Consider the following 26,924-nt stretch of genomic DNA (forward strand, 5'->3'; position numbering starts at 1 on the left):
ATACACTATATAAAGTTACACAAAAATATACACCATCTAGCTTGCCATTTTTATACGTAAACAGTTCTTTTAAATCATGTATTGCACTTTGGAACAACTATATTCATTACATACTACTTAAAACAAAAAGACACTGAGATTTGAATCTAATGAAGCTTTGCACTGCACTGCACAGCCTCTGCTAGCTTGCTATCTAGGTTATCTCACTAGCTAGTTAGCTAGTTAGTTAGCAAACTAGCGTTCACAGTGGTTAGCTAGCTAGTTAACTAACATTCACATTCGTAGCTTAAAGTTAAAACGATGGTCTTATTTGGTTTTGTCGTCATTTACATTAGGTAAGATCACATGTTCTGAACTCTGTGCTACTTATTTACTAGTCCACCATCAGATAACGTTTTCAAAAGTCGTTCACCAGCCCTTACCCAGCCACTGCGCCCTACTAATAAGAGCCCTGCTCATTCAGCGCAGCTCCCCGCAGCCTTCAGCTGCTCCGCCTCACCCAGACAGAGGCTGCGCTCTAACTAAGGCATACCTGCTGAACAGTGTTGGGAGTAACGCCGTTACTTTTTTTCAGTAACGAGTAATCTAACTAATTACTCTGACTGTAACTATAACGCCGTTACCATTTTCTGACACCCCGTTACTGCACGTTACTTTAGCCGCTCTATGAACTTTTTTTTGTTTTAACTTCGCTTTGCCCTGGTTAATCCCTCCTCTTTCCACCGGAGTCAAGCTATCCGCGCTTCGGAAATTCCTAGTCGAGTCATCCGTGCTTTAAATTTAGATGCGCGTATACGCGCGATTTTACGGTAAACAGACGCGCAGGCGGAGAGCACGCTAAAAAACACAGAGAAGGGGAGACCGAGGGGAGACATACATTAAGCCCAGAAACGAGAAGAAAACGGAAGAAAAAATAACTCACCTCACTGTATTTTGTGCAGTACATTATCTATTTGATATAATACCATAACAATCCCATCAGTGTTAAAGAGAGAGAGTTTTATATTAATATTATTTTTTCAATCCATGCTTCAAATTAAATTTCTCATTGTTTTCCCATAATGCCAAAACAGGTCCACTACCATTTGAAAGAGTCCATCCTAGGGTATCACCTCTGCAAGTATGGGCAAATTCCACTGTATTGTTTATTTTATATTAATTAAACAAAATTTTATGCACGAATAAAATACATTCCTCATGATTTTCCCATAATGCCAAAATAGGTTCACTACCATTTGAAAGAGTCTGTCCTAGACTATGACTCCTGCTAGTTTGGGGGAAAAAATTTTATGCTCAAAAATGTTTTTTTTTTCATGATTTTCCCATAATGCCAAAACAGGTCCACTACCATTTGAAAAAGTCTGTCCTAGGCTATGACCACAGGATTCAAGGGGAAATACTGGCTACCACACAAGACCACAAGGAAAAGGAGAACTTTGACACTTGGACTTCGTTGTACTTTGTTTTATTTGTTTTGGCATTATGGGAATATCATGAGAATTTTCATTTAAAGCATGTGTTTAAAAAAATTAATTCAAAATAAACAATACAGTAAAATCTACCCAAACTTGCAGTGGTCATAGCCGAGGACAGACTCTTTCAAATGGTAGTGGACCTGTTTTGGCATTATGGGAAAATTATGAGAAATTTAATTTTAAACATGAACAAATAAATTAATATAAAATAAACAAAACAGTAAAATTTGCCCAAACTTGCAGGAGTCATAAAAAAAAAATACAATTTATATAAAATAAACAATACAGTAAAATTTGCAGAGGTGATAGCCTATGTTGTACTCTTTCAAATGGTCATGGACCTGTTTTGGCATTATGGGAAAATCATGAGAAATTTATTTTTAAGCATGAATAAAAAAATGTAAATTTTTTTTATAAAAAAAAAAATACAGTGAAATTTGCCCAAACTTGCAGGAGTCATAGCCTAGGATGGACTCTTTCAAATTGTAGTGGACCTGTTTTGGCATTATGGGATATTAAAAAAATATATATATTTTTTCAGCATAAAAAAAGAAAATTATTATAAAATAAACAATACAGTGTAATTTGCCCAAACTTGCAGGAGTCATAGCCTAGGACAGACTCTTTCAAATGGTAGTGGACCTATTTTGGCATTATGGGAAAATCATGAGAAATTTAATTTTAAACATGAATAAAAAATAAAGAAAATGAATATAAAATAAACAATACAGTGAAATTTGCCCAAAATTGCAGAGGTGATAGCCTATGTTGTACTCTTTCAAATGGTAGTGGACGTATTTTGGCTTTATGGGAAAATCATAAGAAATTTAATTTTAAGCATGAATAAAAAATAAAACAAATAATATAAAATAAACAATACAGTGATATTTGCCCAAACTTGCAGGAGTCATAGCTTAGGACAGACTCTTTCAAATGGCAGTGGACCTATTTTGGCATTATGGGAAAATCATGAGGAATTTATTTTATACATGCATAAAATTTTGTTTAATTAATATAAAATAAATAATACAGTGAAATTTACCCATACTTGCAGAGGTGATACCCTAGGATGGACTCTTTCAAATGGTAGTGGACCTGTTTTGGCATTATGGGAAAACAATGAGAAATTTAATTTGAAGCATGGATTGAAAAAATAATATTAATATAAAACTCTCTCTCTCTCTCTCTTAAACACTGATGGGATTGTTATGGTATTATATCAAATAGATAATGTACTGCACAAAATCTACAGTGAGGTGAGTTATTTTAATCCGTTTTCTTCTCGTTTTTGGGCTTAATGTATGTCTGAATTAATATTACCGACTGAAACGTGTCTGTCTCCCCTTCTCTGTGTTTTTTAGCGTGCTCTCCGCCTGCGCGTCTGTTTATGTAAAATCGCGCGTATACGCGCATCTAAATTTAAAGCGCGGATGACTCGACTAGGAATTTCCGAAGCGCGGATAGCTTGACTCCGGTATTTTGGCATTTTGGTAAAATCATGAGAAATTTAATTTTAAACATGAATAAAAAATATATATAATAATAATAATATAAAATAAACAATACAGTGAAATTTGCCCAAACTTGCAGAGGTGATAGCCTATGTTGTACTCTTTCAAATGGTAGTGGAGCAGTTTTGGCATTATGGGAAAATCATGAGAAATTTAATTTTAAACATGCATACAATTTTTTTAATTAATATAAAATAAACCATACAGTGAAAATTGCCCACACTTGCAGAAGTGATAGTCTAGGATGGACTCTTTTACAAGGTACTGGATCTGTTTTGGCATTTTCTCGTTTCTGGGCTTAATGTATGTCTGAATTAATATAACTGACTGAAGCGTGTCGGTCTCCCCTTCTCTGTGTTTTTTTAGCGTGCTCTCCGCCAGCGCGTCTGTTTACCGTAAAATCGCGCGTATACGCGCATCTAAATTTAAAGCGCGGATGACTTGACTGGGAATTTCCGAAGCGCGGATAGCTTGACTCCGGTCTCTTTCCGGTGAACTCGAGCTTCTGGCCGCTGTGCCTGTGGTTTGGCGTGGTGAAGTGAGGCACAATTGTGACGATTTGCGTGCTCTAATCAATTCAGTGATTGCCGTGGACAGGCCAATTTCCGATGTAAGGACGTCAAGCTCTTTTTAGCTGCTTCGGTTTTTGTGGTGCTGCTGCTTTCTCTTTTAGAGCTTAGATTCTCTGCCCGAACCCGACCTAACCCGAGGACCGACCCGAAATCGGGCTCCTATTTTTATTTTATATAATCACAATGTTGCTAAGTAACCAATTATTATTGTTCACTAAAGCCAACAAAATAGCGAAAACTGAAAGTGAAAAAAACATTTGTGTTAACTGAATCTAATAAAAACGGTAATTAAAAGGAAGAAACATAACTATCTGGAACTGTATTTTGTGTTTATAAAACTAACTAAAACTGAAATTACTGATAGAAAACCCTAATTTTCGTGTTTAATTTACTTATAAGCGCTGTTTTCACTCATGGAGTTGCACAGCGGGCGGTGTTGTGCCGATTCTGTTTGCAAAGCGGAGTCAGATTCAGCAGGGAGTCGGATACGGCAGAGCAGCAGCAGCCCGCGGCACCTCGTGGTCAGTGGCGTTAGTCCTTGTGTAAAGCGCTCGCGCTAGCCGCAAAATACAACAGAAAACACTGAGAAACTGCAGAATTATGTATGGGATTAGAATATGAGCGCCAGGCAGATGAAAGTGAAACAGGAGATACAGTAGGTGAGAACATTTACCTGTGAGTAGCTCATACCAAAACAGGCAAATCTCTCTCTTTCTCTATCTCTCTCTTTCTCTCTCACGTTTCTTAGACTGATCTCTCTGATAAGATGTGTGAAAACTAAAAAAAACTAGCAAGTCCACTCTAAAAACTTACTGAACAGAAAAAAAAATAATAAAATTAAACTATAATAAAAATGAAAAATGTAATCACATAGCTGGGCGCACGTGAACGCCTCCGCGTTTGACTTGCAGCACTGTGTGTAGCTGTTCTTAATCATTTTAATTAAATAATAGTTACATGCTTCTATGTTACAGTGTTAATTAACATAATTCTAATTATATTTCGCTCATTCAATCAGCCGGAAAACAGACAGTTTATGGGGCGGATCGGTCGGGCTCATAATGACAGTTCATGTTTCGGGTTGGGTCGGGCTCCGGCAAAACGTGCACGGCTCGGGCTCGGTCGGGTAGGATTTTTTGGTCCCGATCTAAGCTCTATTCTCTTTTGGTGAAGCTGTTATATTAATACCATTTTTACGGTCATTCGATTGTTGTTTTTGTCCATTCTTTTGTTTTGTTCATATATAAATATTTCCTTTGAGTGTGGCTTGGTTTGTTTAATTTCATCCCCAGACACGCTATTCCGTTTTTTTCCGTTTTAGTAATTTTCTTTGGTTGTGTGGAGAATTTCGTTTTTTTTTTTTAATTCGTTAGATTATATTTTTGTCAACATTTTGGGTATATTTTCGTTTGTTATTTTTCTAATAATAATAGTAAATACATAATTGATTTCCTTTTTTTGACGGGCAAATAATAAAAGTAATGCCATAGTTACTTTTACTGGTAACTAGTTACTTTTATAGTGGAGTAACTCCATTAGTAACTCAGTTACTATTTTGGAGAAGTAACGAGTAACTATAACTGATTACTATTTCAAAGTAAGGTGCCCAACACTGCTGCTGAATGATGATAACTCCCCGTGATCACTGTCCCAAAGTTTTGCTTTAAATTCTGTAGAATTAAAAATCCAAAAAATAACACTATTTCTAAATATAAGCCTATTGTAAGATTAATTATATTACAAATTTAAAATGCATAAATTAGAGTAAACTGTTTAACAAAGCTTATGTAGAGTATGGTCATTATGGACATAATTTTCACTGCTCTTTATGTTCTATGTACTTGGGGACAAGGAAAAAAGGCCAACACGATGTGAAGCATGCCAGTTTGTATTTGATGCAGATACAAATCTTAAAAATGTCTCATTTTTTTAATGATTCGTTTGTCATGCCAGATTAAAGACATTCTTGAAAACCCAATTTACATTTATCTAGAGAGACAGCAGATAAAGAAGGGGTTCTGAATGACATACAGTTTGGAGCAGAGTACAGAAAATTAAGACAAACTGGCCAACTATGTGAACATGATATTAGTTTACTGTGGAACCTTGATGAAATTCCAACTTTTAAAAGTACCAGATTTGGCCAGTTCAGTGTCAGGTTATTGAACTACAGCCTAAAGACAGGAAAAGGACATTTGTATGCCATGTATTTGGCTTGGAGAAAAGAAACCAAACATGCACTCTCTCCTTTGTAGATAAACTCTCTTATCTCTACAAAAGGATGAAAAGGATGGTATCGCATGAAGACATCCACAGAATAGAGAACAGCGGTCCAAGGTGTTTGCACTCATATGTAGCTCAGACTCTGTTGCCCGCCCATTAATTCAGAACACTGAACAATTCAATGGGCTGTATGGGTGTGATTTTTGCTGTCACACAGGTGGAGGACCCTATCCATTCAGAAGACCAGAACCTGTTCTCAGATCTGAGGCAAAACATTATGACCATGCTATGTCAGTCATGGGGTGAAAGGCCCATCTGTATTGATGAGGTTAAAAAACGTTTTAGATGATTGATGGCTTTTTTCCTGAGTACTAACATAGTGTTTGTCTTGGTGTGACTCCACAGAAGGTGAATATGTGACTGGATTCAATAAATCACAGCAAAAAGTATATGCAGAAAAACAGAAAAAAAACATAAATTTTGGAAAGCTTCAGAGTTGAGGTCATTTCTTCGTTTCTATTCATTGCCACTTGTATGTAATGTTAATTCAGCAGAAATGGTCATCCAGTTTGAGGTGCTGTATGGCACTGCAAATGTGTTGTTCAATGTACACCTGCTGACACACATTGCAGCCAGCGTACCAAAATGGGGTCCTTTGTGGGCAACTTCTAAAAATTTTTTTCATTCAATGGCACTCTTGTGAAGTACAATGGAACTAAACATGTGCCTGTCCAGATTGTAAAGAGATTCCTTAGGTGGAATAGTCTATCTAAAAGGGGAGTAAAGTGCATAAAGAATGCAACCAATGACATCAAAGATCTCTTCTCTCAGCTTCAGAACATCAATTGTTTCAATACCAAATCAGAATACCTCAGTGGAAATGTAAGGGTGTTTGGTACTGCTTCAAACTGAGTGTCTTTATAACACAACCTAGCCACTAAAGCCTTTAATGATGGTCCAGTAACAAAGTCCACGCATTAAAGTCATTTCCTTTTAGATGATGTATATTTCCACTCTGATGGTAACAACAGGTTGCAGAAGATAAATAATTCTATTGAAGAATTACAAGATGGAAAACTGTAAATTGTGCAGGTGAAAAAACGTGCTGTGTGGGGGTGGAGGAGCTTGTTAGGTCAGAAAGAAAACTCAGTTAAACACTTCATCTATGTTCGTGCATGAGGTATCTGAGTCAAATACATGCAGGGTTTATCAAAGGAAAATGTGTCATGATCAAGAGCAAAAAACATATGCCATTCCTCTACCAAATAATGTAGAGAGAGACTGAAAATGTTTTACAGATCCAAAATGAGATTTTTGTCACATTTAACATAAAATTATGGAATCACATGGAAAGATCTATTCAATAGAGAGTACTGAGTTGGTGCTTTGGGGATGAGGTGGGGTGGTGACCATCTAATACTCTGACCTTACTAATGCTTTTCATGCTGAATGCAATCAAAGCTTTCTACAGAGAGTAATGACAACATGCTAGAATAATTTTAATACCCTTGATTTCTGTAGAAACAAAAAATGAGCAGGTGTTCCAGTAGTTATAGTCTATATGAATTAATGCTTTTTTTCATTTTATTTGTCACGTTGAAAAAGACAAACAATTTGAAGACAATAATTAATTGCTTGTCAAAAATGTGTACACATGTTTTCATATGTTCAATATTTATGAAAAATTAAATACATTAGAAAATTCACTTTAGATCTGTTTTCTTTCTGTTTATTTTTAAAGTTGGAAGTGTAAAACTACAATAATCAATACTATAAAATACTTACTTTATACTACAATACTTAATTTAAAGAAAATTTTATGTGAGAATGAATGTAAGAATGTTTTTAATAATACACCGATACATACATACATACATATTACATGACAATAATGTACATTTTATTGCCTGAATGTAATAGGAAAGTAACTCGTTTAATTTAATGTGACACTGGAATCATGTTTGCTTTAGAATGTGAGTGAAGTCCATTCAATTGTTTACGTTGGATTAAAGCATAATATAAAAAGCAAATCTTTCATTTTATTATATTTGAAGTAATAACGTAAAAATGGTTTCATATTTAAATATACATTAGTTAAGTATACTTAATATTTGACAAAAAGCATCACAGGAAATTTTGTTTTCCAAATTGTACCATAGCATAGTGTAAAAGGTATTTCTTTTTTTACAAAATATACTTTTTAAATAATATACTTAAAATAGAATTATATGTAAAAACACTTTGGTTAAATTTGCTTTAGTGTGTTTAGATTTAAATGTATTCTCTATCAACACATTAAAGTATAATTTAAGATGTATTACTTTAAAATACATTTTATAAAAATACAAAAAAGGTATATTTTATGTGTACTTTTCTAAAGTATAGGAAATGGAAAATATAATTTTAGTATTCTTGACCTTTTTTAAATATACTGTCAGTGCTCTTAAAAGTACTTCGTATTCACAAAGAAGTGAGAGAGGAGCTCAGGCTAAGAATGTGTATGCCTTCATTACCTCAGGGTCAGACTATGCGCTACTGTCAGAATGTTCCTGCAGCTAGTTCAAAACGCTGCAGACAGGATCCTTACTAAAACTAGAACATTTGATCATATTAGTCCAGTCCTATAAGCATTGCACTGGCTTCCAGTCAAATTCCGCATAGACTATAAAGTTCTCCTGTTAATGTATAAAGCCCTACATGGGCTCGCTCCTGAGTATTTGCGAGACCTCATCACTGCGAGACCTCATCACTGCCATTACTTAGATCACAATGTGCTGGTTTCTTATAGTTCCCAGAATTTAGAAGAGCTCTGCAGGAGAAAGAGCTTTCTCTTATAAAGCACCCCAACTCTGGAATAATCTCCCCGAATATGTTCGGGACACAGTCTCAAGACAAAAAAATTACTTGTTTAGTTTAGCTTTTGGTAATTAATGTTTTTCTCATTAGATAAGGTTGCAGATCCAGGGGTTCATGGATATAGGGAATTGTGGTAAACTGAGATGCTGGTGCTGTGGAGTGGGTGGATGCCGGTGTTTCAGGGTGCCTCCGTGTCTATGCTACCTTCTGGCTCTCTCCCTTTAGTTAGGCTGTTTTATTCAGATCTGCCGAAGTCATTAGCCACACTGATAATGTTTTATATTTTCTGTTTTACACAAATCCATTCAAAACGAATTCCATCTCTCTGCTTTTCTCCGAGTCACTGACTGCCCACCTGTCTGACCCGATACCGAGGGATGCTGGACCCTCATGTCCCCTGTCCGGCCAGACTGATGGAAGTTTCTGAAGTCAGCCTTTTCCATCACCTACCACAGATCAGCTGCTCATCATCCATCTTACTCTTCACTACAGATTACATCCAAGCCCACATGAACTGTAACTGCTTCCATTAGTGGCGCTGTTATACTCCTGTTATACTATAAAACCTATGTGGATGAGGAAGAGGACATTTTAAAAAGCCGTTTGGCCAGTGGTAAGAAGGTCACCACTTATATGTGAGTCTAGGTCCTCCCAAGGTTTCTTCCTCCTCCAGCTCTGAGGGAGTTTTTCCTTATCTCTGCGCTCACTGGGGATTCTGTATTCTGTATTTTCTATGTTTAATGTTTTGCCTGATTCTTTCCCTTTGATCATGTAAATAAATTTGATTTGAAATTTGATATAGAACTTTGGGTAGCCTTAAATCGCACCTGTCAAGACACCATTTATCACAATTAAAAGGAAAAGAAGTGTTAGCATTTAAATTTCCTCAGCATCGCCTGGCCTCGGCTTCTGGGACTTTAGCCCCGATTATTTTTTTAAGCTGTATTATTAATGAGGAGACAGGCCACTGGCCGTGTGTGAAGGGAAAATCAGCTTGCTGGTTTTGCGGAGCGCAGCGGGCTAGTACGGAAGCCTCATAGTATATGATGTCTATGGGAAGCTAATAAACTACACATTATAGTGTTAAACATTATATATCAGGATACGCTGAAGACACCCAGCTCTACCTCTCAACCAAACCTAATGTTGCACTTTCACCTTCATCCCTCATTGACTGTCTCGCTGAAATAAAACGTTGGGACAGAAGTCATTTGGATTCATTTTGGATTCGACACACTTACAACCTGAAGAAGAAGAAGTAGAAAAAGAAGAAGAAGTTTGAAAAGTGAGCTTCTTATGATGTGCTTGAAATACCAGTTTGGTGATTGTGAACATTAACTTTTATTTTAATTTCTGTTTGGTTTCTTGTCAGAATGAATCCTGACTCCAGTGCAGTGAAAAGTTCAAGAGAAGCCAGAAAACTGGAAGAACTGTAAAGCGGAAGACATCAGATATGAATCCATGCGTCATTTATTTTATAAGGACTTCAGAGTTTGACTGGCAAAACAATTAGATTAAACTGTTGTTCTTCACACTGAGGAAAAAAATAGTTAATGATAATTGTTTGCTGTGTCTCTGCAGATTTTGTTGAACAATAAAAAATGTCATGCGGTACTTAAGCATAAAAAATGCTTATGTTTAACAGCGATTTAATACTGACTTCAAAATAAAGCAGTAAGTAACATTCTGTTGTGAAAACACATGTAAATAAAAACACAATACACATATATATTTTTTTGAAAGTCTGATCAATACAACTATACACAAAATTACAGTATGCATGAAACATTTTTACAATTTACTATTCAGCTGCTGCCATTTTTTTAACAGTGATTTAATTTAACAAAATTTGTTTTTACAATAACTTACTGTTAACTACTGCCAGTTAGGTACTGTGATTTTATTTCACAGTAAGTTACTTGTCAATTACTGCCAGTTACTTACTGTAAATTTCACAGTACATTTTACAGTGTACATTTTCTTTGATTAAATTTGCAATAAAACAGAACTTTTGTTGATTGGTACTAAATCAACACTAAGTAAATCTCGTAACTTTCACATTCCTGTTGATAACTCCTCCATCTCTCCCTCCCCTCAGGTCAAGAGTTTGGGTGCCATTCTCAAAAGAGTACTTTCCTTCGGATCCCATGTCAATAGTTGGTCAGCTACTTCCATCTCCGGAAAATTAATCGTCTTTGTCCTTCTCTTACTGCTCACACTACAACTAATCTGGTCCACAGTCTGGTTACCTTACGTTTAGACTATTGTAACTCTTTTTATTTTGGCCTGCCACATAAATGACAGTTGGTTCAAAATGCAGCTGCCCGTGTCATTACCCAGACTCCCTCAATCCATCATATAACACCTGTTTTACAACAGCTTCACTGGCTTCCTATCCCATATCGCATAAACTATAAAATATTCCCCCTCACAATCTTGCCCCTCCTTATCTTTCCTACCTTTTTCACATTGCTACACCTGCTTGTACCCTCAGATCCTCTTCTTCTATTTATCTTACTATTCTTCCTGCCCGCTCTGGAATTCACTCCCACCTACTCACCATAACATAGACTCATTGCCACATTTCAAATCCAAACTCAAAACTTCTGTTTAAAATCTGTTTAAAGTTGCTTATGATTTGTGATTATTAATCCTATTCTGTACTTTTTTTCCAATGTATATTCTATATTCTGTCTCTATATATGTATTGTATGTTCTGTCAGTTTTATGTTGAATCATGTAAGGTGACAAGAAAGGCGCACACAAGTAAAATCTATTATTGACCCCTTTCACACCTGACACTTGGGTTCAGACCAGACTGAAAAATTAGAATATCTAGACCAAAGGAAGTAGGTGTGAAAGCCCCATTAATAATATGTCTAGATGTCACGAGGCCTCTCATATCCAATGAAGTCTTCACACCATTTCCCAGGATTGCTTTTGTCTGACTATTTTCTGAACCAGTTATTCAAACCGGACTCGTCATTGACTGTAGTGCAACATAATTTTTTTAATGACCTAGCGTTTAACATTTTTTTTGAAAGACGCAGAGGAGTTGCACTCCGTTGCATGGTGGTTTACCTCGGAGATAGGAGACCTCTTTAAGGAATACTTTGTGGGTAAAATGAAATTGCAATCTACTTTAAAACATTACGGTAACTACAGCAACATTGAAACTGAAATATTAACTGTTTTTTCTATAAGGATGCTGAAGTTCTGAACAGACAACTTGCTGGGAAGGTTCTGAAAATTGTGGTTGACAAAGCTGCCCCAACCAGTGCCACTCTCGTTATAGGGGGAACAGAAGTCCTGAGGGGACTGGATATACCAAGTTCTTGTGCCTTGCTGTGATGGGTCTTATATAAGCTCTTAATCTCAGCTACCCAAGACAACTGAGGCATACCTTTGACGTTTTTCAAAAGTTACTCCTCAAACTGGATGGACTAGTACACTACAATACAGTACTAGTACTAGCTAGTACAAAATAATGTCAACAAAACAACAACTCGTAACATTCAAGGCCTTCTCTGCAAATTGCAGAGTTTTTTAATAAAATAATATAATTTATGCTTAAAATCCAGTTCAGTTTAATGGACCCTTTATGTGTATGTTGGAATATTTGAATATAAATATAAATTTTTTGTGTCGCTGCGAGTATTGTTGCTTCAAGAGATGGTTTTACTATGTAACCTTTCCGAAGCATTTGGAAATGAAAGATGAAGAGTTTCCTTCTGTAATGTTGTTTGTTAACGAATGTTGTCTGATCTACAAGAGCCGTTTGGTGGGTTCAGTGCCTTCTTTGAAAATTGAACAGAGCAGTTTTTTTTTTTTATTTTGGTATATTTGACATAGCAAATTTGCCATCGGTAAATCAGTGCTGTATGTATTAAATAAATCTTAAATGAAAAGTGGACACTGTGTTAATTTAATAATGACATACCACTGGCAAATATGGTTCCCCAAAAATGTTTATATAGTGCATATTTACTTTAGTGGTATGTTCTCTTATCTGCTGTGTCTACAGAATCTACAGAATAATTTGCACAGATCTTTTTTTTTGTTTGTTTGTTTTTTGTGAGGCATATATTTTCAAGAATATTTTGATATCAAAATCTATTTTTTTTAACTGAAAGGCTTGTTTAATTGTTCATTTAACACTTGCTAATAAAAAAAATAAACAATTTCATTTCTTAACAGCTGTTATCAGCTGGTATATTTTGTTCTATGCAGATGTCTATTTATTTAAACCAATAAAAAGGTGATGTTTAAAAAAAAAATATTTGCCTGAATAAAAAGGTTGGTTTAAATGAATACATTTTTAACGTTTTTCATAAAATTATCGTGGGAACAACAAAATAAGTCTCTTAGCTTTTTCTCAACAACATTTTAGTTAGTATTGCAAAACGACAAAAAAACATTTACACATTACTCATATGTTTTGTGTTCTTGCGCCCTCTAGTGTCCGTAAGAGAACATAGCAGTATTTGCAAGTCATGTAACCTGAGGACATGATTTAGGTCTTAAAACTCATTTCTGATTGAAAGAGGTTTTCAGTAAAAAAAAACGCTTGAAACTAAGCGTAAAACACTTTTCTCAGTGTGAAAAAAGATTTTACTACATTCAACATACATTCAACTACATTCAACCCAAACACTTAAGAAATGACGAAAACGAGATGTTAGTGAACAGTTATGATGTGTTTTAGGTCTTAAAAATTCATTTCTGACCGCAAGAGAAGTTTTCAGTACAAAACAACACTAAGCAGTTTTCGCTCTAAGGAGTGATAGAGGAGCTCAAAACTCTCAGCGTGAAAAAAGATTTTACTACATTCAGCAAACAAATGAACCCAAACACTTAAGAAAGAATGAAAACGAAATGTTCGTGTATTTTAGACAGTTATAATGTGTTTTAGGTCTTAAAAACTCATTTCTGACAGATAGAGAAGTTTTCAGTACGAAACAACACTTGAAGCAGTTTTCGCTTTAAGGAGGGATAGAGGAGCTCAAAACTAAGCGTAAAACGCTTTTCTCAACGTGAAAAAAGATTTTACTACATTCAACATACAAATGAACCCAAACACTTAAGTAACGACAAAAACGTGATGTTAGTGCATTTCACACAGCTATCATGTGTTTTAGGTCTTAAAAACTCATTTCTGACCGAAAGAGAAGTTTTCAGTGCAAAACAACACTTGAAGATGTTTTCGCTCTAAGGAGTGAAAGAGGAGCTCAAAACTAAGCGTAAAACGCTTTTCTCAGCGTGGAAAAAGATTTTTCTACATTCAACATACAAATGAACCCAAACACTTAAGAAACGACAAAAACGAGATGTTAGTGCATTTTACACAGCTATCATGTGTTTTAGGTATTAAAAAGTCGTTTCTGACCGAAAGAGAAGTTTTCAGTGCAAAACAACACTTGAAGATGTTTTCGCTCTAAGGAGTGAAAGAGGAGCTCAAAACTAAGCGTAAAACGCTTTTCACAGCGTGGAAAAAGATTTTACTACATTCAACATACAAATGAACAAAATGAACAAAAACGTATCGACAAAAACGTGATGTTAGTGCATTTCACACGGTTATAATGTGGGTTAGGTCTTAAAAACTCATTTCTGACCGAAAGAGAAGTTTTCAGTACAAAACAACACTTGAAGATGTTTTCGCTCTAAGGAGTGAAAGAGGAGCTCAAAACTAAGCGTAAAACGCTTTTCTCAGCGTGGAAAAAGATTTTTCTACATTCAACATACAAATGAACCCAAACACTTAAGAAACGACAAAAACGAGATGTTAGTGCATTTTACACAGCTATCATGTGTTTTAGGTATTAAAAAGTCGTTTCTGACCGAAAGAGAAGTTTTCAGTGCAAAACAACACTTGAAGATGTTTTCGCTCTAAGGAGTGAAAGAGGAGCTCAAAACTAAGCGTAAAACGCTTTTCACAGCGTTGAAAAAGATTTTACTACATTCAACATACAAATGAACCCAAACACTTAAGAAAGAATGAAAACGAAATGTTTGAGCATTTTACGCAGTTATAATGTGTTTTAGGTCTTAAAAACTCATTTCTGACCGAAAGAGAAGTTTTCAGTACAAAACAACACTTGAAGATGTTTTCGCTCTAAGGAGTGAAAGAGGAGCTCAAAACTAAGCGTAAAACGCTTTTCACAGCGTGGAAAAAGATTTTACTACATTCAACATACAAATGAACCCAAACACTTAAGTAACGACAAAAACGTGATGTTAGTGCATTTCACACAGCTATCATGTGTTTTAGGTCTTAAAAACTCATTTCTGACCGAAAGAGAAGTTTTCAGTACAAAACAACACTTGACGCACTTTTCACTCTAAGGAGTGAAGGAGGAGCTCAAAACTAAGCGTAAAACGCTTTTCTCAGCGTGAAAAAAGATTTTACTACATTCAACACACAAATGAACCCAAACACTTAAGAAAGAATGAAAACGAAATGTTCGAGCATTTTACACAGTTATAATGTGTTTTAGGTCTTAAAAACTCATTTCTGACCGAAAGAGAAGTTTTCAGTGCAAAACAACACTTGAAGATGTTTTCGCTCTAAGGAGTGAAAGAGGAGCTCAAAACTAAGCGTAAAACGCTTTTCTCAGCGTGGAAAAAGATTTTTCTACATTCAACATACAAATGAACCCAAACACTTAAGAAACGACAAAAACGAGATGTTAGTGCATTTTACACAGCTATCATGTGTTTTAGGTATTAAAAAGTCGTTTCTGACCGAAAGAGAAGTTTTCAGTGCAAAACAACACTTGAAGATGTTTTCGCTCTAAGGAGTGAAAGAGGAGCTCAAAACTAAGCGTAAAACGCTTTTCACAGCGTGGAAAAAGATTTTACTACATTCAACATACAAATGAACCCAAACACTTAAGAAAGAATGAAAACGAAATGCTTGAGCATTTTACGCAGTTATAATGTGTTTTAGGTCTTAAAAACTCATTTCTGACCGAAAGAGAAGTTTTCAGTACAAAACAACACTTGAAGATGTTTTCGCTCTAAGGAGTGAAAGAGGAGCTCAAAACTAAGCGTAAAACGCTTTTCACAGCGTGGAAAAAGATTTTACTACATTCAACATACAAATGAACCCAAACACTTAAGTAACGACAAAAACGTGATGTTAGTGCATTTCACACAGCTATCATGTGTTTTAGGTCTTAAAAACTCATTTCTCACCGAAAGAGAAGTTTTCAGTACAAAACAACACTTGACGCACTTTTCACTCTAAGGAGTGAAGGAGGAGCTCAAAACTAAGCGTAAAACGCTTTTCTCAGCGTGAAAAAAGATTTTACTACATTCAACACACAAATGAACCCAAACACTTAAGAAAGAATGAAAACGAAATGTTCGAGCATTTTACACAGTCATAATGTGTTTTAGGTCTTAAAAACTCATTTCTGACCGAAAGAGAAGTTTTCAGTACAAAACAACACTTGAAGATGTTTTCGCTCTAAGGAGTGAAAGAGGAGCTCAAAACTAAGCGTAAAACGCTTTTCTCAGCGTGGAAAAAGATTTTTCTACATTCAACATACAAATGAACCCAAACACTTAAGAAAGAATGAAAACGAAATGTTTGAGCATTTTTACGCAGTTATAATGTGTTTTAGGTCTTAAAAACTCATTTCTGACCGAAAGAGAAGTTTTCAGTACAAAACAACACTTGAAGATGTTTTCGCTCTAAGGAGTGAAAGAGGAGCTCAAAACTAAGCGTAAAACGCTTTTCTCAGCGTGGAAAAAGATTTTTCTACATTCAACATACAAATGAACCCAAACACTTAAGAAACGACAAAAACGAGATGTTAGTGCATTTTACACAGCTATCATGTGTTTTAGGTATTAAAAAGTCGTTTCTGACCGAAAGAGAAGTTTTCAGTGCAAAACAACACTTGAAGATGTTTTCGCTCTAAGGAGTGAAAGAGGAGCTCAAAACTAAGCGTAAAACGCTTTTCTCAGCGTGGAAAAAGATTTTACTACATTCAACATACAAATGAACCCAAACACTTAAGAAACGACAAAAACGAGATGTTAGTGCATTTTACACAGCTATCATGTGTTTTAGGTCTTAAAAACTCATTTCTGACCGAAAGAGAAGTTTTCAGTACAAAACAACACTTGAAGATGTTTTAGCTATAAGGAGTAAAGAGGAGCTCAAAACTAAGCGTAAAACGCTTTTCTCAGCGTGGGAAAAGATTTTACTACATTCAACAAACAAATGAACCCAAACACTTAAGAAAGAATGAAAACGAAATGTTCGTGCATTTTACACAGTTATAATTTGTTTTAGGTCTTAAAAACTCATTTCTGACCGAAAGAGAAGTTTTCAGTGCAAACCAACACTTGAAGATGTTTTCGCTCTAAGCAGTGAAAGAGGAGCTCAAAACTAAGCGTAAAACGCTTTTCTAAGCGTGAAAAAAGATTTTACTACATTCAACATACAAATGAACCCAAACACTTAAGAAACGACAAAAACGAGATGTTAGTGCATTTTACACAGCTATCATGTGTTTTAGGTCTTAAAAACTCATTTCTGACCGAAAGAGAAGTTTTCAGTACAAAACAACACTTGAAGATGTTTTCGCTATAAGGAGTAAAGAGGAGCTCAAAACTAAGCGTAAAACGCTTTTCTCAGCGTGGGAAAAGATTTTACTACATTCAACAAACAAATGAACCCAAACACTTAAGAAAGATGGAAAACGAAATGTTCGTGCATTTTACACAGTTATAATGTGTTTTAGGTCTTAAAAACTCATTTCTGACCGAAAGAGAAGTTTTCAGTGCAAAACAACACTTGAAGATGGTTTCGCTCTAGGAGTGATAGAGGAGCTCAAAACTAAGCGTAAAACAGTTTTCTAAGCGGGAAAAAAGAATTTACAAGCTTCAACAACTCTTAAGAAATGTTTATTACATGATAAATGTTTATTACATGATAATGTGTCTTAAAACCTTAAAAACTCATTTGTGATGAAAAGAGAAGTTTCCAGTACAAAACAACAATTCGCTCTAAGGAGTGAGAGAGGAAGCGTTATAAAAACGCTTCTGTCAGCCTAAATCGTCGAAAAACAGACTTTATTACATTGATTACACAAATGAATCCAAACACTTAAAACAACACTTTATCGCTCTGTTGAATGAGAGAAACGCATCGCTTAGCCTGAATCGACTTTAATACATTCAACACACAAATGAATTCAAACACTTTAGAAATGTTGAAAACAAGACGTTTATTGCATTTTACACATATGTTTTAGGTCTTAAAATGTAATTTCTGAACGAAAGAGAAGTTTTCAGTTCAAAGCAATAATTGATACAGTTTCTCTCTCTTGAAAAGACACAGGTTTAATATATCCATGTGTATAGAAATATGAGTAGAAGTAGAAAAGAATGCATCACAGTACATTCTGGACACACCATGACATGTATGTAAAATAAATTACATGACATTCAGACCTTGCAGTTCTTGCACTGCGGAGTTCATAGGGGAAGTATAATTTCGGCAGGATAATAATGCTTCCAAAATTATACTCCCCCTATTCGAAGCCCCCCTGTTGAAGATGCATCACAGGACACACTCTACACACCATGCCATTAATGTAAAATAAATTACATGACATTCAGACCTTGCAGTGTTGAGATCATGGGGGAGGATTATTTCGGCAGGTTTAAAAATAATGCTGCCAAAATTATACTCCCCCCAGTTGAAGACCCTTGTTAAAGATAGACATTCAAGTGGGCTGATGTGGGTGAAATCTGTGGACTGACCATTGGGGGCGCTATTAATGATATACCTGTTTGTTAAATAAAAAAAAACAAACGAATAAAAAAAAAAATAACAGAATAGAGAAGCTAGCAGTTATCTAACAGCCCGTGTCAAAAAATCTTTAATAAATTTTTCTGTTTTGGAAAATTAAGTTTCTAAATAAAGAGCATTTTTGAGACGGACTGTCCGATTTTTTTTTTCATTATAGTTCAACCTCCCGGGCCAGATGTTTCTTGCTTGCGGGCCGCATCTGGCCCGCGGGCCGCCTATTGCCGACCTATGCACTATGCCATGAATGCAAAATAAATGACATTACATTCAGACCTTGCAGTGCTGAGTTCATAGGGGAAGCATAATTTCGGCAGGATTAAAAATAATGCTGCCAAAATTATACTCCCCCCAGTCAAAGCCCCCTGTTGAAGATAGAGTAAAATGCATCACGGGACATACTCTACACACCATGACATGTATGTAAAATAAATTAAATGACATTCAGACCTTGCAGTCCTGAGATCATAAGGGGAGTATTATTTCAGCTGGCTGAAAAATAATGCTGCCAAAATTATATTCCCCAATTTGAAGCCCCCCTGTTGAAGATAGAGCAAAATACTTCACAGGTCATACTCTACACACCATGACATGTATGACACATAAATAGCATGACATTCAGATCTTGCAGTGCTGAGATGATAGGGGGAGTATAATTTCGGCAGGTTTAAAATAATGCTGCCAAAATTATACTCTCCCCAGTTTAATCTGATGAAGATATAGTAAAATGCATCACAGGACATACTCTACACACAATGACATGTATGAAACATAAATTGCATGACATTCAGACCTTGCAGTGCTGAGATCATAGGGGGAGTACAATTTCGTCAGGCTTAAAAATAATGCTGCCAAAATTATACTCCCTCCAGTTGAAGCCCCCCTGTTGAAGATATAGGAAAATGCATCACGGGACATACTCTACACACCATGCCATGAATGCAAAATAAATGACATTACATTCAGACCTTGCAGTGCTGAGTTCATAGGGGAAGCATAATTTCGGCAGGATTAAAAATAATGCTGCCAAAATTATACTCCCCCCAGTCAAAGCCCCCTGTTGAAGATAGAGCAAAATACTTCACAGGTCATACTCTACACACCATGACATGTATGACACATAAATAGCATGACATTCAGATCTTGCAGTGCTGAGATGATAGGGGGAGTATAATTTCGGCAGGTTTAAAATAATGCTGCCAAAATTATACTCTCCCCATTTAAAGCCCCCCTGTTGAAGACATAGTAAAATGCATCACAGGACATACTCTACACACCAAGCCATGAATGAAAAATAAATGACATTACATTCAGACCCTGCAATGCTGAGTTCATAGGGGAAGTATAATTTCGGCAGGATTAAAATAATGCTGCCAACATTATACTCCCCCCAGTTTAATCTGATGAAGATATAGTAAAATGCATCACAGGACATACTCTACAAACCATGACATGTATGAAACATAAATTGCATGACATTCAGACCTTGCAGTGCTGAGATCATAGGGGGAGTCCAATTTCGTCAGGCTTAAAAATAATGCTGCCAAAATTATACTCCCTCCAGTTGAAGCCCCCCTGTTGAAGATATAGGAAAATGCATCACGGGACATACTCTACACACCATGCCATGAATGCGAAATAAATGACATTACATTCAGACCTTGCAGTGCTGAGTTCATAGGGGAAATATAACTTCAGCAGGTTTAAAAATAATGCTGCCAAAATTATACTCCCCCCAGTTGAAGACCCTTGTTAAAGATAGAGTAAAATGTATCACAGAACATACTCTACACACCATGACATGTATGAAACATAAATTGCATGACATTTAGACCTTGCAGTGCTGAGATCATAGGGGGCGTATAATTTCGGCAGGCTTAAAAATAATGCTGCTAAAATTATACTCCCTCCAGTTGAAGCCCCCCTGTTGAAGATAGAATAAAATGCATCACAAAACATTCTGGCCACACCATGATATGTATGGAAAATAAATGACATTATATACAGACCTTGCAGTGCTGAGTTCATAGGGGGAGTATAATTTCGGCAGGCTTAAAAATAATGCTGCCAAAATTATACTCCCCCCATTAGAAGCCCTCCTGATGAAGATATAGTAAAATGCATCACAGAATATACTCTACACACCATGCCATGAATGCGAAATAAATGACATTACATTCAGACCTTGGAGTGCTGAGTTCACAGGGGAACAAATATAATTTAAGCAGGATTAAACATAATGCTGCCAAAATTATACTCCCCCCTGTCAAAGCCCCCTGTTGAAGATAGAATAAAATGCATCACAGGACATACTCTACACACCATGACATGTATGTAAAATAAATTACATGACATTTAGACCTTGCAGTCCTAAGATCATAGGGGGAGTATTATTTCAGCTGGCTGAAAAATAATGCTGCCAAAATTATATTCCCCAATTTGAAGCCCCCCTGTTGAAGATAGAGCAAAATACATCACAGGACATACTCTACACACCATGACATGTATGACACATAAATAGCATGACATTCAGATCTTGCAGTGCTGAGATGATAGGGGGAGTATAATTTCGTCAGGTTTAAAAATAATGCTGCCAAAATTATACTCTCCCCATTTATAGCCCCCCTGTTGAAGACATAGTAAAATGCATCACAGGACATACTCTACACACCAAGCCATGAATGAAAAATAAATGACATTACATTCAGACCTTGCAGTTCTGAGATCATAGGGGGAGTACAATTTCGGCAGGTTTAAAATAATGCTGCCAAAATTATACTCCCTCCAGTTGAAGCCCCCCTGTTGAAGACATAGTAAAATGCATCACAGGACATACTCTACACACCAAGCCATGAATGAAAAATAAATGACATTACATTCAGACCCTGCAGTGCTGAGTTCATAGGGGAAGTATAATTTCGGCAGGATTAAAATAATGCTGCCAACATTATACTCCCCCCAGTTTAATCTGATGAAGATATAGTAAAATGCATCACAGGACATACTCTACACACCATGACATGTATGAAACATAAATTGCATGACATTCAGACCTTGCAGTGCTGAGATGATAGGGGGAGTATAATTTCGGCAGGCTTAAAATAATGCTGCCAAAATTATACTCCCTCCAGTTGAAGCCCCCCTGTTGAAGATAGAATAAAATGCATCACAAGACATTCTGGCCACATCATGACATGTATGACACATAAATAGCATGAAATTCAGATCTTGCAGTGCTGAGATGATAGGGGGAGTATAATTTCGGCAGGTTTAAAAATAATGCTGCCAAAATTATACTCTCCCCATTTATAGCCCCCCTGTTGAAGACATAGTAAAATGCATCATATGACATACTCTACACACCATGACATTTATGTAAAATAAATTACATGACATTCAGACCTTGCAGTGCTGAGATCATAGGGGGAGTACAATTTCGGCAGGCTTAAAATAATGCTGCCAAAATTATACTCCCTCCAGTTGAAGCCCCCCTGTTGAAGACATAGTAAAATGCATCACAGGACATACTCTACAGACCAAGCCATGAATGAAAAATAAATGACATTACATTCAGACCTTGCAGTGCTGAGTTCATAGGGGAAGCATAATTTCGGCAGGATTAAAAATAATGCTGCCAAAATTATACTCCCCCCAGTCAAAGCCCCCTGTTGAAGATAAAGCAAAATGTATCGCAGGACATACTCTACACACCATGACATGTATGACACATTAATAGCATGATAGTCAGACCTTGCAGTGCTGAGATGATAGGGGGAGTATAATTTCGGCAGGCTTAAAATAACGCTGCCAAAATTATACTCCCTCCAGTTGAAGCCCCCCTGTTGAAGACATAGTAAAATGCATCACAGGACATACTCTACACACCATGCCATGAATGCAAAATAAATGACATTACATTCAGACCCTGCAGTGCTGAGTTCATAGGGGAAGTATAATTTCAGCAGGATTAAAATAATGCTGCCGAAATTATACTCCCCCCAGTTTAATCTGATGAAGATATAGTAAAATGCATCACAGGACATACTCTACACACAATGACATGTATGAAACATAAATTGCATGACATTCAGACCTTGCAGTGCTGAGATCATAGGGGAGTACAATTTCGTCAGGCTTAAAAATAATGCTGCCAAAATTATACTAACCCCATTTGAATCCCCCCTGTTAAAGATAGAGCAAAATACATCACAGGACATACTCTACACACCATGACATGTATGAAACATAAATTGCATGACATTCAGACCTTGCAGTGCTGTGATGATAGAGGGAGTATAATTTCGGCAGGCTTAAAAATAATGCTGCCAAAATTACACTCCCCCCATTTGAAGCCCCCCTGTTGAAGATATAGTAAAATGCATCACAGGACATACTCTACACACTATGCCACGAATGCAAAATAAATGACATTACATTCAGACCTTGCAGTCCTGAGTTCATAGGGGTAGTATAGTTTCGGCACGCTTAAAAATAATGCTGCCAAAATCTCTCCCCAGTTGAAGCCACCCTGATGAAGATAGTCAAATGCATCACAGGACATACTCTACACATTATGACTCACAAGAACTTGTGTAGGACCCGTGTAGGGCTGTATACTTTAATAGGACAATTTTATAGTCTATGCGGACTTTGACTGTAAACCAGTGCAGTTATGATAGGACTGGACTAATCTGGTCAAATTTTCTAGTTTCAGTAGGGACCATGGCTGCAGCATTTGGAACTAACTGAAGTTGCTTTAAGTTACTGTAGGAACATCCTGACAGTAGTGCATTACAATAGTCTAGCCTTGAGGTAATGAAGGCGTGTAATCATTTTTCTTTGTCATGCAGGGATCAGGCATTTCTTAGCCTGGCAATGTTATGGAGGAGTAGAAAAGCTGTTCAAGTAACACTAGATATGTGTTTAGCGAATGCCAAATCTGAATCTATAATAACGCCAAAATTAGCTGCTGAACCAGGTGTGACTAAGAAGTCGGCCAGATTTAACATTACGTCTGATAATTTATTTCTTGCAGCTTCTGAATAAAAGAGAAGTTTAAAGTTCAAAACAAAGCCGTTTAACTCTCTAAGGAGAGAAAGGAGCTCAGCATTGTGCTTCTCAGAGCCTGAAACATCAATCAACAGCCTTTCCTGCATTCAAGACACAAATGAAGGAATCCAGGGCCCACTGCACCAGCATATGATCTCACAATGGGTCTCATCCCGGTACATAATGGCAGTCTAAGGGTTAACTGTATTGAAGGAAAAGAAAAAAAAATCACATCATTTAATTTTGTCTCACTGTCCTTGGTCATAGTCTATAGTTCATAGATAAAAATATAAACAAACTGTTTCACTTTGTTCAAGCTTTAGAAATAAAACCATGATGAATACGGGCAGATTTCAGGATGGGAAATGACATTATCTTAATTCACAAAAATCAGGACTAAGAAAAAACACCACTATTTGCAAAGACATCTTTCCACACTAGAGGATTATAGATGATCTAAGTATGAACTGATTATCAAAAGTGTCTGAACCCCACCAAACGCTGTTAAAACACTGCAAATCTAGGCAGTCAAATTCACCATTGCAACCAACAGTCTCAAAACAACAGGGAATGTGTTTTTTTCAGTTCTTAATACTCCTGCCTGGATATCCATCTTTATAATCTTTTTTTTTACAGCACCATGTATGTACTCAGCCTGTATGCTGTGCTCCAGTCACTATAGCTGCACACTGCACTTGTTAAAATTGATAAATTGATATGAGATTTTATTTTTGGATAAATAAACCTTTATATACGTATATTTAACTGTTTGTTTATTTAAATGTCTTTTTCCCCAAAGGTACACAAAGCCCTATAATGGGCACTGTGATGTTTTGACTTGTGCTCTGCTGGTAAAACTTGGGTCCAGTCATTCACATAAATGTTACTTTGACACATACCAGGCCGCAAAAATGGTTTTCTCAAAGTATAACATATTTTCAATGTATACTGCCTCTGCCCTTACTTTTTAAACTGGTGCTGATGTAGCAGGTTGAAGATCACTACATGATGTAGAGCATGAGGGTGCCAGTGAGAGAGGAGGAGCCTTCAATTGCTGACACAACCTCCTTCAGTTTTTTTACAATATCTGGTAACTTTAAGTAAAAAAAAAAAAGAACACGATTAAAGAATTTGTGGGATGTCACATAACTTGTTTTTTGTTGAGAGACAAATAATACATACTGTGGTATGTTACATACCTTTAAGTGCTGACACTATGTCCTCAATGAGCACAGATCTCTTTTTCGGAGGCTGCACAAAGCTCTCTTCACTCTCAGCATCTATCAGACTCTTTAACACAACAAAGCAAATTTGCCAGTGTTAAATCAGCAATGTGAGTTTTAAATGTAACTTGATTTACATGTTAAAAACAGAAACCTGAGTGATTAAAAACGAGTGAAAACAGAATGCCCTGAAATCAGCTCGCACACACCCGACCTCTCTCTTCCTTTGTCACGTGACCCCGCGCGGTTGCGCGCAAGGCACACTAGATGTGCTGCAGCAGCAGTTCAGTTCAGCGAGTCTTCAGCACGGCAACAGATAGGCTTCTTCTCCCCCGTGTCCCACCAGCCAGGTAACATACACATCAAGTAAAATTGTACCGTTTGCCCTCTAAGCCCAACGTGAAATCATTTTGTTGTGCAGTAAAATGTCTCATACAGCACCACGTGCGCTAAAAAGTGCCCTTTTTCCCCCAGAGCACTTGCCCCCAAAATGTCTGTGCACACCACTGGCTGAAACTCACAATTTCCAGTGAATTATTTATGGTTGTGGATTCCAGGCCAACAACTCTTACATCTGAGTCTGTATCTGTATCACACAGTGGAGGGGCTGTGTTGGGATCAGAGCATTTTCTCTTCCTGAGATCTTCTTTAAGAGCCTCAACCATGTGCTTTTGTGCCTTTTTGACAGTGTGTGAGCACAAAATTAAATAAAAAATGTAAAAATGTTAAACTTAGAGACACCCACAATCACAGAAATCGAAAGAGTTCTGCTGATGTCACGATCAAGTCAATTTAATTTTTGTGCTAAGAATGGTCTATTATCCAAAAACATCTAGTTAACATTGTTTCTGTGGTCAGAAAACTACTAGTAATAAATCTGAGGAGGAATGACAGTAATAGCCTACAATATGTAATTATACAGCTGATGTATAATGGGGAACCGCAATGTAGGCCTGATCAAAAAAGGTGATGTAATTGATGATGACCAATAAGTAACCTGATGAAGGTAATAATCATAAATTTGGAAAATTCCCAGAAAACTACAAAGGAAGCAACAAGATGCCATAAACCTAAAGTAATGCAGATGTTTGCAGTATAATTTGATAAATGCCAGGATAACAAGTTTTTGTAAGATGGTAAACACAGGATTATACTTTTTATTCATAATATATTTCTATTGCATTTTCTATTGTTTTTCTAAACAGTAAAGAAAAAGCTAAAGTTAAGTTAACTTTGTTTAAATTGTCCAGGCCTGCATCATAGGCGGGATAATCTAATATAATGTAGCATAATATAATAACAAACATAATATTATAGTAATAAATAACGTCTGCCTTCATTATGTCTGTGAATCATACAATTGTGCAAGAAATACCTTGCACAATAAGGCATTCAGGTTAGGTCTTGAGTTCACAATTTCAAGCACCTGAAAAAATACAGTTCTAAATAAATACTGATTTTCTTATATAAACTGACACAAACTACTTATAAGGAAACACAATTGGATAATATTCTTGTTAACAATATAGTTGTAGTGAAAAAATAGTAGGCTTCTATATTAAAGGAATAATGCTTTGTAGTCAAAATTGTAGTCAACCTTTGCCTTATTCTTTGGGTTAACACGAAGTGCAGTAGTTGTGATGTCTGGGTTCTAAACGGAACCTGTAAACATAAAACAGACTTCAAAGGTCCACGGTGTATAAAAAAACTAGCAAGTTAATGTGCATGCATTTAATTCTCAACAATTAATTAACAACTGTATGAGGTAAATCAAAATGCTGCAAAAATACCTTTCTTGTAGGTTCTTCTGTATGTGAGGACTTGCTAAAATCACTAGAGCACAGAAAAAGTGATCTTACAAAAAAACATAAAGGAATTGGATACATCATGTCTAAGCAGAGCACACAGTATAATATACTTTTACAACACTGCTAGAAGCAGTGTGTTGCAATCTTTGGGACACTTGGCTGTAAGTACTGGTCCACTCATGGCAATCAACAGACACATTTAGACAGCTAGCTAAACCGTATCAAAGCTCAGGTTACGTCACATTCAGATAATCTTGTGACCCTTTTTAAAATTCTTCAATATTTTTTGCACTACTTTAGCAAAACTGTGTATGTGTACACAACAATACCTTTTAACTAGTAATTACAAATAAAACTGAACATGTGACTAACCTTTCCTTT

This window comes from Astyanax mexicanus, chromosome 24, assembly GCF_023375975.1.
Source record: "Astyanax mexicanus isolate ESR-SI-001 chromosome 24, AstMex3_surface, whole genome shotgun sequence".
NCBI lineage: Eukaryota > Metazoa > Chordata > Actinopteri > Characiformes > Acestrorhamphidae > Astyanax > Astyanax mexicanus.